General features: G+C 41.0%; 1 protein-coding gene across 4 annotated transcripts in view; it reads right to left on the bottom strand.

Annotated features, from left to right (window-relative positions):
• The window catches only part of Cdh8 (cadherin 8), a 335,462-nt gene extending 324,002 nt beyond the window's left edge, over positions 1 to 11,460 (bottom strand). For 3 of the 4 annotated variants that reach the window (XM_048355444.1, XM_048355442.1, XM_048355446.1), the window contains exon 1: positions 11,136 to 11,460. The gene's annotated coding sequence lies outside the window, so the exon portion shown is untranslated. Of the gene's footprint in view, positions 1 to 10,116; positions 10,437 to 11,135 lie in introns of those variants that run through there. The other variant, XM_048355443.1, reaches the window with a different exon arrangement.
• Positions 11,461 to 12,068: the final 608 nt, after the last annotated feature.

Raw genomic sequence — 12,068 nt, 5'->3', positions numbered from 1 at the left:
AACTTTCAGAAATAATTCTCTAAAAGAAAAAAAAGTGTCTATTTTGTAGTATTTTTAATTATCATTAGAGAACTGTTTCCCCTCTGCTTTGTAAGTAGTGGCTCATCAGCTCTGGAAAGTGCTGCAAATTGAACCACCAACCTTTTCAAGTCTGAGAAAAATTCAATTTTAGCATCCCCACCCACTGGAATCATCTTAAAAGTTAATACACATGCAAATCATTTAGCAAAATGCAGATTAATATCCAGTCAATACTACATGAGAAATAAAATTCTTCATTTCTAATCATCCCTCCTATAATGAAGATGCCTCTCATTTGAGGACCATGCTCACAGAGAATAGGGGCTGGAAAGAAGAGTGGCCCCTAGCTCAAACTTCCTTGAGATTTGATCAAGGAATCAATGGTGGGGGTGGGAAGCAGTTACTTTTTCTTCAGCATCTTTGAACACAGTGTCCATGATTGCTTAGCATCACTGAAGATGTACACAGGAGTTAGCAAGCATACTTGACCTTGAGAAATGGAACTGAGGTGAATGGTTATGGAGGAGTTTTATGTGGTTAAGCAACCTTCTCCCTGTTCACCACCTTTTTATTTAAAAAAAAAAAAGTGTGACACAGGGGAAAACTGTCCAGATAACAAGTGTGTCCAAATTCACACTCATCTTGTCAGGAAGTGTGGAGAGTTACTGTGATCTTACATTAAAGAAAACTGGAATTCCACCATGATCATTAGAATGCTGCCATTTATATGCCTGCATCTCTTCTACCATGACAGGGTCTAATGTGATCCTCTTAGTCTATTGTCGAATTACTCTCAGCTTTATAGGATTTCCTGAGATGCAATCAAATGTTATGTCAGTGTTATGAGAATTAATAAATGTTGTGAATAGTAGCTGCATATTCAAACTTCTTAACTCTCTGAGAAGAAGAATTAAGCAAGGTTGTAAAGCTTGGGCAAAAAGAAAATCAATTCATTTTTATATCTTCCAACCACAGAATGGATGTTGTATTATAAAGCTGGTCTTGATTTACACCCTCCCATTGACATGAAGAGCTTTTAGCCTCTCTGAAATTCTACATATAAAAAAGTCTTTAAGTTGCCCCCAGAATAGAATATCTTCCTCTGAACAAGACACTCTCAATCAGATGTTCATACTCAACATTTGAGAGTTAGTTCTGTTTATACGGTGGGTCTTGCTCTGTTGACTTCAATGTTTTCTGTTAAGGTGAATTCTGTCAATTCTCAGATACGCAAATCATTATTTAGAAACATACTATACCACCAATTTCATATACAACACAAATAAAAATAGAAGTCCCAAATGATGAGCCACATGCTGATAGGTGAATTTTAAAACAACGAACAACAGCATTACAAAAAAAAAAAAAAAAACAAGCTCATACAGTTTTTCAGGATTCAATCCAGGAGATTACTGTGGTTGACAGGAAATTATACTTTTATTATCCACTGGACTTACTGGTCACAATATTTCATGGGAGCAAAAATGACACACGGGGCTGGAGTGTTTCTATTAAAAAATGTTTCTGACCTTGAATTTAGAACCATTAGCAGCCTGCTTCAAAACAGCTAAATGCACATTGAATTCAAAGTGATATTTCAGGAATGAGGGGACTGTGATTCAGCATGTGTCCAGTGCTATTCAAGTCAAGCCCTGGGTGGCTGAGGCTGCATAGGTAAGGACAGCTTTTGAGTTTTACAAAGAAATGCTTGCATGTGCTCAAGTATAAATAACAGAAAGGCATCGCCTTTCCTAGAGCATGAAGAATGCCCTGACAATATTCCTTTGGTACAAAGGGATTCCAAAATACTTTGTATATAAACAATTATTGCCTTTGCTTGTTTATTCTTATACTCAAACACAACAGTTGTTTTTTTTTGCCTCAAAATGCAACCAGATGTCAATCTGTCCACAAACATATCATTTGTTTGTTTTATATTCACATGTAATACTAGAAAAGTCTACTTTCTCCTGTTATTGAAATGTTTCCTTTAAAACAAAATCTAGAGCCTTTTCCTTCTTCCTTCTATAATTGCTCAACACTTTAGCAAACACAAACAGATGCTTTCTCCTTGTGCAAAAAGGAGTTCAAATTCATATTTATTCACCACCTAGTAGCATCTCTACTTCTTACAGATATTTCAGAATGGGATAACCAAGATTTAGAAAAGACAACAATGTCAAAGTAAGCCCCCTTTCTTCAAGTTAGCGCCAAACCTGCATTTCTAAAGCTTTCTTAAAGTATCGCTGTACTGGCATTATTCACCAGAAGGGAAAATATTTCTTCTCTTGATAATTACAGAGCTAGTAGTAAAAGGAAGCAGTTCTTCAAATTTAAACTAAAACTTAACTTTCTTGGCTAACTTGAATCTCATATGCAGAATTGAAAAGCCAAAGACCTCTTGCTTGAAAATAACTCAGCTGACCTTTAAAATAACAATAACCCATCTCAAAAACCGATCATACTGTGAACAACCTGTTTGGAGATCCATGATACAGCTATTAAGAGTACTGGGTATCAACTCTACCATGCATGAAATGAATGACAGAGGCACTTGTAGCAGTTGAGGAAAAGGATATTCTGTGTTCCCTACCAACTACTCAGAAGAACTAAAGAAAAACAAAGTTTAAACATACCATTATGTACCAATCACACTTGCTACTCTCCCCAGTGGCCAACAGACTCAATTTTTTTTTAATTTACTTTATTTCAATCTCTTTGTCCACGGGTTGGTGGTGAGATTCCAATGTAATGAATAAGCTTTTTTTGTTTCTTACCTTAGCTTAAATACATATTGGCATGAACCCAAAATGGTTATAAATTACCTGGCATTTCATAAATATCTCTATCTAAGAAACAATTATTGACTTCAAAAAGTTTTATTGTTTCTAAAGGAAATCCAATCACTTTTTTCTTCTTCCCACAGGTAACATGACATTTTCCTTTTTTTTTTTTGTCACTATTTTCAGGTGAGCAAGCAAAGTACAGACAGTACCTATAACGTGCCCACCTTATTCACCTTTAGTTAAACAGTAATTAACACCTGAAAACCAGTCTGCTCCTTCTCTCCTACCTGGGAAGTCCCTCTATATTTCATGACCATCTACACACATATTTGTGAATGGGTGGTGCAAGACAAAACTCCCTCATTGATTAGAATAAGAACAAAATCATATCTTTATGCTTCCCCCAAAAAAGCTCAGAGTGAGAAGTCCTATGTGAGAGGTTGGATTCAGATAGTCTACTTTTTTCCAAAAAAAGACTAGACACCATTTTGGAAATTTATTATAAACTAATTTAACACCGTTGGTGATAGCTAGAAATCAACTCCCAATTTACATTTAAGAAGTAAGGAAATGGCAGGACTCTGTTTGCTCATATCTGTAATTCTAGATACTTGGGAGGCTGGGAGATGGGAGGATTTGAGTTTGGAGCCAGCCTGTGCAGACATTTTTGCTAAAATTCATCTTCCAAAACAGCACAAACAGGGTTGGAAATGGCATTCACGTGGTAGAGTAACACTCAAGCAAGCATGAGATTCTGAGTTCAAAGTACAATCGGTTGTTTTTGTTTTTGTTTTTGCCAGTCCTGGGCCTTGGACTCAGTGCCTGAGCACTGTCCCTGGCTTCTTTTTGCTCAAGGCCAGCATTCTGCCACTCGAGCCACAGCACCACTTCTGGCCGTTTTCTATATATGTGGTGCTAGGGAATCGAACGCAGGGCTTCATGTAAATGGCGCAAGCACTCTTGCCACTAGGCCATATTCCCAGCCCCTCAAACTTTTTTTTTAAAAGAAAGAAAAGGAGACAAAAAGAAATGGAAATGAGAAAATGGTTAAAGTAAGTTATATCACATAAACTCGGGCTACAAGATAGCTTATGGCCAAAAGGGAACCCTACTACATTGTTGGTGGGAATGTAAACTTGTTCAACCACTCTGGAAAGCAGTATGGACATTCCTCAGAAGGCTAAACATAGAGCTCCCTGATGACCCAGAAGCCCCACTTTGGGGCATCTACTGAAAAGATTACAAGTAAGATCACACTAAAGCCACCAGCATAACCATGTTTATCACAGCACAATTTGTCATTGCTAAAATATGGAACCAACGAGGAAAAAGTGGTACATATACATAATGGAATTCTATGCCTCTATCAGAAAGAACAACACTGCCCAATTCGTAAAGAAATGCAAGGACTTGTAAAAAATCATACTAAGTGAAGTGAGCTAGACCCAAAGAAACATGGACTCTGTGGTTTCCCTTATAGAGAATAATTAGTACATGTTTAGTTTAGTCATAGCAGAAGATCACAATAGCCCAATAACTAAACCAGTATGAACACATAAGGTGATACTATGTGAAATGAACTCCAAGTTATGGAAACAAGCAGTATATCACTGTTGTAATTATTTTCAACATGCCATGTGAAACAGTACTTTTTTTTTTCTTTTGCTTCCTCTTTTTTTTCTCTCATATTCCCTTCCCATGGTTTTACCCCTGCTATCACTGTATCTGATCTTGGTACCCTGGATACTGTATATATGTGACTTAGAACTAGGGAAGGAAAAGGGAATACAAAAATCAAGAGGTTTATAATAAGAAGACAAATCATTCTAAAAGCAATACTTACAAAACCATTTGGTGTAAACAACTGTACAACTTAGGGGAGGGGTAGAGGGGAAGCTGGAGTGGGGAAATGAGGGAGGAGGGAACAAGGTGGATAGAAATGTACTCACTGCCTTGCATATGAAACTGTAACCCCTCTGTACTTTGACAATAAAGAAAAAAAAGATAGCTTATCATGAAATTGAAATGCAGCCAAGTATCCCAGAATAATGAGTCAAGATTCTATCAATCCTGTTCCAGAGCCAGTGGGTTCTGTGCAGAGCCAGCGCATGGCTATGTGTGCCTTACTGTCATTCTTTCAGGTTTCAAGGGCCATATCCCTTAAAAACAACCCACTGACAGTGTTTATGGGAAGTATAAACATAGAAATTGGATAAGTAAACAGGTATACCTTTGATTTAAAAAAATACTGTGTTATCATATGGAATGTATAGTGTCTAAAATCTAAGAGGACTAATCACAGATATTCTAAAATAAGTATATTTATTATCTTCCATTATTATACTGTGGAGTCTCTGAACAATATCTAAAGGCACAGAGTTTTTTTTAACTCTTAATTTTCTTAACCTTCCTATTTTGAACGTGGGCACTAAGTTAAATTTCATTGTTCAAGCTCAGACAGCAATAGACGAAAAATGAAAGAATGAAGTGTGCCCTTGTAATTTTCATGTCAGATTTTTGAAATGAGATTGCTTGTGTAAGAAAGAAATTATTTCATTATGGTATCCGTGTCTGTCTCTCTCTTTCTCTCTCTATGTGTTTTTATGTCACTTGCGCCACATCACAAATCAAATCATCTTTTTATGCATTCATCTATCTGATAACCAAAAGAAAAAGTCTAGGTGAATATTGTTATAACTATTAATAGAACACAAATATAATACAACCTTTTCTCATAATGGTGTATGTAAAGGTGATGAAGAATATTTCATTTAATGTTTTTTCTTAATATAGTCAAAATGCTTAAAATATATCTTCAACATGCATAAAATATCAGTAAATATATCTACAAAAGCAATTTATTGTGGATTATGTGTCTCCTCTGTGTGTGTGTGCAGGCAGGTACCCTGCTGACTCAAAGCAATATAAAGACGTAAATGCATTGTATTAAATATGTAAGGTCTTCCCTATGTGGGTTTGATTACAGAAAATAATAAAGTATTCTCTAATTAAGAAAAAAACAAGTGTGGGATTATCTTCAGAGTTTACCAAGGCTGCAATTTACACAAACTTAAAATGTACTGTTTCATTCGAATACTCTCAAATATACATGTACATATGAGAGCAAGAACAAGAGACAGCGAAGGGCAAAGAGTGCAAGGAAGTTCTTCTCATGATAGTCTTAGCATTATTGTTTAGTCCGATACTGGGGCACGATCCCTGTACCTGACATGTTAGCTCATTGGTTTACACTCTCCAAGCTGAGCAAAGTCTCCCAGCCTCCCAGGTATTTTTTTTTTTTTTACATATTCCTACCAAGAAAAAATGTGAAAAATGGTTTCTTATAGAATGATTCCACAACTAGAACTTTTCCTTTGAGCAATCATTGTTACATATTACATGTGGTTTAAAAGCATTCTGTGATGTCATTCACACTTTGAAGTTAATTCTTATATTTGTAATACTGACATGTCCTTGTTTTATATTCCCACATCATTTAAAAATGATTGCTGAAGGAGGAAAAAAAACATGCTTTGCAGAAAATGAGCAAAAAATTGACTTAAGAAAATGAGAAAAAGCTGTGTCTAAAAATACACTTAGGAAGATTTATGAAATTTCTGTAGCGAAAATTGTGGAAGGTAAGTCCCAATATTAAACTTTGGATACGATTGTGTCTTAAAGAAGACAGGGGCCTAATCTTTGCTAATTTGTTAATGCATTAAACAAATGATTGTCAGATATCAACTCTGTACTTGGCCCTTGACCAATCATCCTTTTGACATTTGCAACTGTCTTTAGCAATGGGGAGTCAGAGAAGAAAAGTGTTTGAAGTTTGCAAATACAACCTTCATTATTTTATGATACTTTCCAGAAATGCAGAAAAATCACATCTCTAGATTCCTACTTTATCAACAGAACTTAGAAATAACATCCAGAAGTTTATAGGCAAGGAGGTGATTGGTGTTTATGATAAGGAATACCTCATGACATTTTAAAACTCATGAAATAAAAGCTTGGGCTATGATAGAAAAAGGAAGCAGAATTGGACTTGCTTCTATGTCACAGAACGGCGAGGGAGATTTAGTTAGGAACCACGTATGAGAAAAGAATCGAAATGGCATCCTTTGAACTTATTTCTTTTCTGACCTTTTGAAGTTGCCAGGTTCAACTAATTTTCTACTCATGGTTACATCTGAAGTGTGTTTCAGAGGAATGAACCAACAGTTCAGGGGAAAGAGAGTGTGTGTCCCAACTTTCTGTGTGAACGAAAGGAAAAAGATTTTTAATCTCTGTTGTTAATTAAGCATCTACCAAATCAAATATTGGCATTTGTTCATCAGGGGAGAATGTTCCAGTTTATTACTATGCACTTGTGGGATTTGGGGAAGAAATTTCCACCAGCAAAGATTCTTTTTTGTAAAAAAAAATAAAAAAAAAAGAAATTCACTAACGCGATTGAAATGGCAAAGAAAACATGACCAAATTCTCATATTGAAGCAGTGAGTTAATTACCTAGGTACACTTTCAAGAATGAACCTGTTTATAGTGTGTGTGTGTGTGTGTGTGTGTGTGTGTGTGTGTGTGTGTGCCTTTCCTGATACAACATTTCAAAATTTGTAAGAATCTGCCTTGGTTTATATCAACATTCTGAAATCTATGCACAATACACCAATGTTAGGGGTGTTTCCCAAACTTAATGGAAATTTAGTCTCATTGCCTTCAGTAATGCCAACAGTGCTAAACAGAAAACACCAAAAAGAAAAGTATGCTGCTTCTCTCGGCCTCACTGAATAACTTTGTACCAAATATGAAATTCTTGAAACTGGTATCAGCAGTATCACCGAGCATAGTAATTTCAATAGGAAGTCTTGGGAGTCTCAATTTTTAGCAATGATTGCAAGGTGGCACAGATTATGCCTGTCTCTTTATTTGTCAACCATTAAACATTGGTGATGGATCATACAAGTGGATGGAAATATCAATTAAATGTCACTTTACCACTGAACACTTTTAGCTTTCCATGGAACACTTTTTTCCATGGAACAGTGATAAATCCGTGACAGATAAGGCACGTTTGAGTAGAAAAATACAGATTATTATTTTTCTCTCAAAACTTTATCTGTCTCATACTGATGAGTTTTTCTGGACAGTTGTTGAAGTATGTTCTTGTTCTTTTTCACACCAACAAATTATGAGAAAAACCTAGAAAGCAATGCCCAGAGCTGCAAACTCTGGAATATCCATTATGTCCTCATTCTTTGGAGTTTTTAAATTTTATTTTATTCTAACAATCTTATCTTCTAGGAATATCAGACCTTATGTCTTTGCATAGTTTCCAGGAAATGTTACACTGTAACTATTCCATCATGCTGAGCAAACTTGATGGCTTTCTGTTAATTTTGTTTGATGTTAACAGAAAACATTTTACCACTAGCTCCTCCAACTGTGTTCAGTGCTAAATTGACTAGGCAAATACTGTCTTGACTACAGTTTTATATTTTATAAAACTCAAGTAAAACTATTTACCATGGTAAGGCCATTCTTACCCATTCTTTAGGGTTTTTAGGGTGACCAACAGTTGATAAATGGGGTTACTAGCCTAGTGATGCCTGTTTCAATGTGGTCTGTTCTTCAGCAAATTCGTGTCACAACAAGAACTTAGGGAAGGCATCCCAACAGCAATGCAGAACAGAAGCAGTACGGTCTTGGATGCAGAGTCGCATTGAGTCTGGAGGGTTTCTGCAGACAATAAGTCATCAAGCAGAAGTACTGATTTTTAATAGCAGTGATCATTAGAAATATAAGATTCAATTTGAATAGGGAGATTAACAAACTTTTTAGGGAAGCATGATGATCAATACTATTAGCACAAATTTCAGAGGTTGCTGGCCAAGAACTCTAAAATTCTTGGCTGCTTTGTGATATTCTTTTGGGCAATGTGAGGAATGGAACAGAGAAGACAGACAGCCCATATGAGTTGCTAGAAACACTCTTTTACAGGAGCAGTTCCCATTAACTTCTGATCCTCTTCAGAGTAAATGAAAGGAAAAGAAAAGGAAAGAAAAGAAAACACAACACTGATGATTTTAAGTCTAAGGTGATTTAAAGTCTTGGGACTATTCCAGTGAGAAATGACAATGTGACAAGAAGCTTCACATTTGCTAAAGCACAGTCACAGAATTTTATCAGTATTGGTAGTCACTAAGGAGGAAAAGCCTAGAATTTCTTTCAACCACAGAGCTCAGGGAAGTGGAAAAACGTGTCTGGACAAGATGATTATGGAGAGCTCCCTATGAGGAAAGAATAATCTAAACCTCAGAACACATCTTTCAATTGTATATTACTCTTCTCAACTGAAGAATAGCGCTCTCTCTCTCTCTCTCACACACACACACACACACACACTCTCTCTCTCTCTCGAAAATCCCAGCAAAATTGAACTCGGATGAAAACAGCCAGAGAGAAATTTCAGTGGTGTTCAGCGTAAACGACAGAGCTCTTTTTGCATGCAGTCTGAATGGATGGAAAATCCCACTCTCGATCTTACATAAATATATTTCCCCCCATATAGTTTTTTCCATTGGAAATACTCCTATAATAAAGGCAGAGGTGACATCTCAGGGAAGGGCTTGTAACCATTGAGATGGCTGTCAGGGGTATTCTAAAGAGAAGCAGCGGTTGGAAACGGCCCCAACCACCCCTCGTTCATCTCTCAGCTTGCCCATAGTGCCAGATGCGAGAGGGGACGTGACTCTGAAATACCTTTTTATGCATAGGCTGGTTCCCACGGCCAGCCCACAAATACCATGAAGCCGGATGACAGAACGCAGCGGGCTGATGTGATTAGCAGCTTTGCACACCGAGGGATTGTCGGATCATAACCCCCTAAAGAGGCAACTCTTGCGGAATTCTGGAGGCAATCATGGTAAAGTTGAAAGGGCCTTTCTCTCGTGCCCGCTTGCCTGGTTATAAACTCGATCCTTTAATTGGAGCCGAAGTGAGCAGCCCGCCAGCCTGATATTTTTTTTCTCCCCATTACAGACTAATGTGGTGCGTTTGCAACAAGAAACAATTAATGTTGTTTGATTTCTTACACTTAGCAACCCAAGCAAGCAGCTGCTATGTCCACTCCGCGCAGGCAAATGGCTAGTCCTTTACGTGCCCACAGGCTCTGTGCCTGCGGGGAAGGGTCCAGGACCAGAAAACTTTGAAAAAAAAAATATATATATATGGTCAAATTGGGGTGAGAGAAGTATTTAGTCTTAAAGAGGAAAAACAACCCAAAAAAAGCCGAGCCGATGGAGGATACCTGTTGGCATCAGCATTGACCAAGGCACGTTTTCACCATGCCCAGTCTTGGCTGGATCCCTGGAGAATAGGAAGAGATCCCTCATGAACCTGTTACGCGCTGCACTGGTAGAATCGAGGCAAGCATCCTCTTTGCTCCAGGTCCTAGGAGGGGCGCCGCCCGCCCCCCATGGGTGCCAGGTTGCTTCATGGCCAAATGACTGCACGCGCACCTCTTGATTCTGTGGGCTAGAAGGGGGCTTAGGAGGCGTCCCAAGCTCAGGGGGCCTCGGGGAGCGCAGTCACCCAGTCTCGGGCAACATTGCTTGGGGGTCCTGTCCTGACATGGGGCAGCCTTGAGCAAAGGCTGAGTCGCGAAACGGCTAGGAAGCCCCTCAAGTTTGCAGCAGGCACCGCGCCCCCGCTCCCCCCGCCCCCAAGCTGGAGCGGCCACTTGTGGCAAAGGCTCCATCCAAGGGTGCTCGCGATGGAGTGGTGGCCCCAGGCCCTGCCACGGGGGTCCTCACCCACGCTCAGGAGAGGAGGAGGTCCAGCGAGGCAGCGATAGCCCACCTCGGTCCGCTCCTAGGGTTCTCACCCTCCTCTGGCTGGGCGGCGGGTGCTTCCCATTCACCGCACGGACCCCGCAGTGGAGGCGCGCGGCTACGGCGGCGTCTGCCCATGTCGCCAGGCGGCGGAATCTCCAGGCGGCCCCAAGGAGGGAGATGTGCAGGGAGACCGAAGGGGCACATCCCGGAGCGTGCTGGGTACCCCTCAGAATCGGCTTGCAAAGCAGTTTGCAACAACTGCCAGGCCAAAATAAAAAATAATAAAAAAAAAATCCACCAACCCCCCGCACCCCCCATTCATTGGCAAAAGCGAAGATTCAGCTTAGCCCATGCCAAAGCGATTCACCCCCATTCCTCATCCCCGGGCGGGGGACCGGAGGAGGGACCGGGGTGCGAAAGGTGTCCGAAAAGAAACAAACCCCTTTCGCGACTCCCAGGCCAGAAGGAATATGCGGATGGAGGGAATACCTACCCGTGTGGAGCTCCGCACTGGCGAATTTCAAGCCTCCTGGTTCACAAATGGCTGGAGGGACTCGGGGTCGGTTCCCGAGGGCGGCAAGCGCCGAGCGGTCCCCGCGCGCTGGGCAGACGCCTTCGGATTCCGTTCATGCCTTCGTGGAGCTGCGGGGCTCGGTGCCAAGACGCGGGGCGGATGCGCTGCGCTCTGGGGGGATCCGCAGCCCAAAGTGCAGCCGGGCGGGTTGATGTTTCCCCGTCTATGCCCCAGCCCGGCAGTGATCGTGGTAATAATGATGGTGGTAGCGAAGCTTTGAAGAAATAGAGAGATTGCAAATAAATCCACTAATTCTGGGCTGAGCGCTCCTGCGTGCGAGCCCGCCTGCCTGCCAAATGTAACTGTGAAGTGATGTGGAAAAGTGAGCCGGGTGCCTCCCCTGACGGATCTCATTGGGCAGAGCGCAAAGGCAGGTCTACCACTTGGAAATTCGTGTAAGCGGTCCCCCCCCCCCCGCCCCCTCCCTGCGTCTCTCCGGCGCTCTCTCCCTCTCTCTCTCTTTCTCTGTCTCTCTCTCTCTCTCTCTCTCTCTCTCTCTCTCTCTCTCTCTCTCTCTCTCTCTCTCTCTCTCTCTCTCCCGCGCGCGCTCGCCTGCCCGCCGCTCTCTTTCTCCCTACCAAGTGGGCGCACAACTTTTCGCTCCTCGCTCCCGAGCCCTCCCCGCGCGTCTCCGCCGCCAGAGACACGGGCTGAAGATGCGCCCTAGCCATCTTGGGCGCACAGCCCATCCAAGACCCAAGCTGTTTGGATAAGCGAGATGACAGATGAGAAAATAAAAGGCTGCGGAGGAGGTACCCGCCACCTTTCTCTCTCCAGGGCTCACCTGAGCTGTGGGGCTAGCTTTCTCTCAGGGACCCATAGCTCTCGGCCATGGGGGCGGAGGGGTGGCGG

This window comes from Perognathus longimembris, chromosome 10 (assembly GCF_023159225.1).
Source record: "Perognathus longimembris pacificus isolate PPM17 chromosome 10, ASM2315922v1, whole genome shotgun sequence".
Taxonomy (NCBI): Eukaryota; Metazoa; Chordata; class Mammalia; order Rodentia; family Heteromyidae; genus Perognathus; species Perognathus longimembris.
This window is presented reverse-complemented; position numbering and strand designations above follow the sequence as displayed.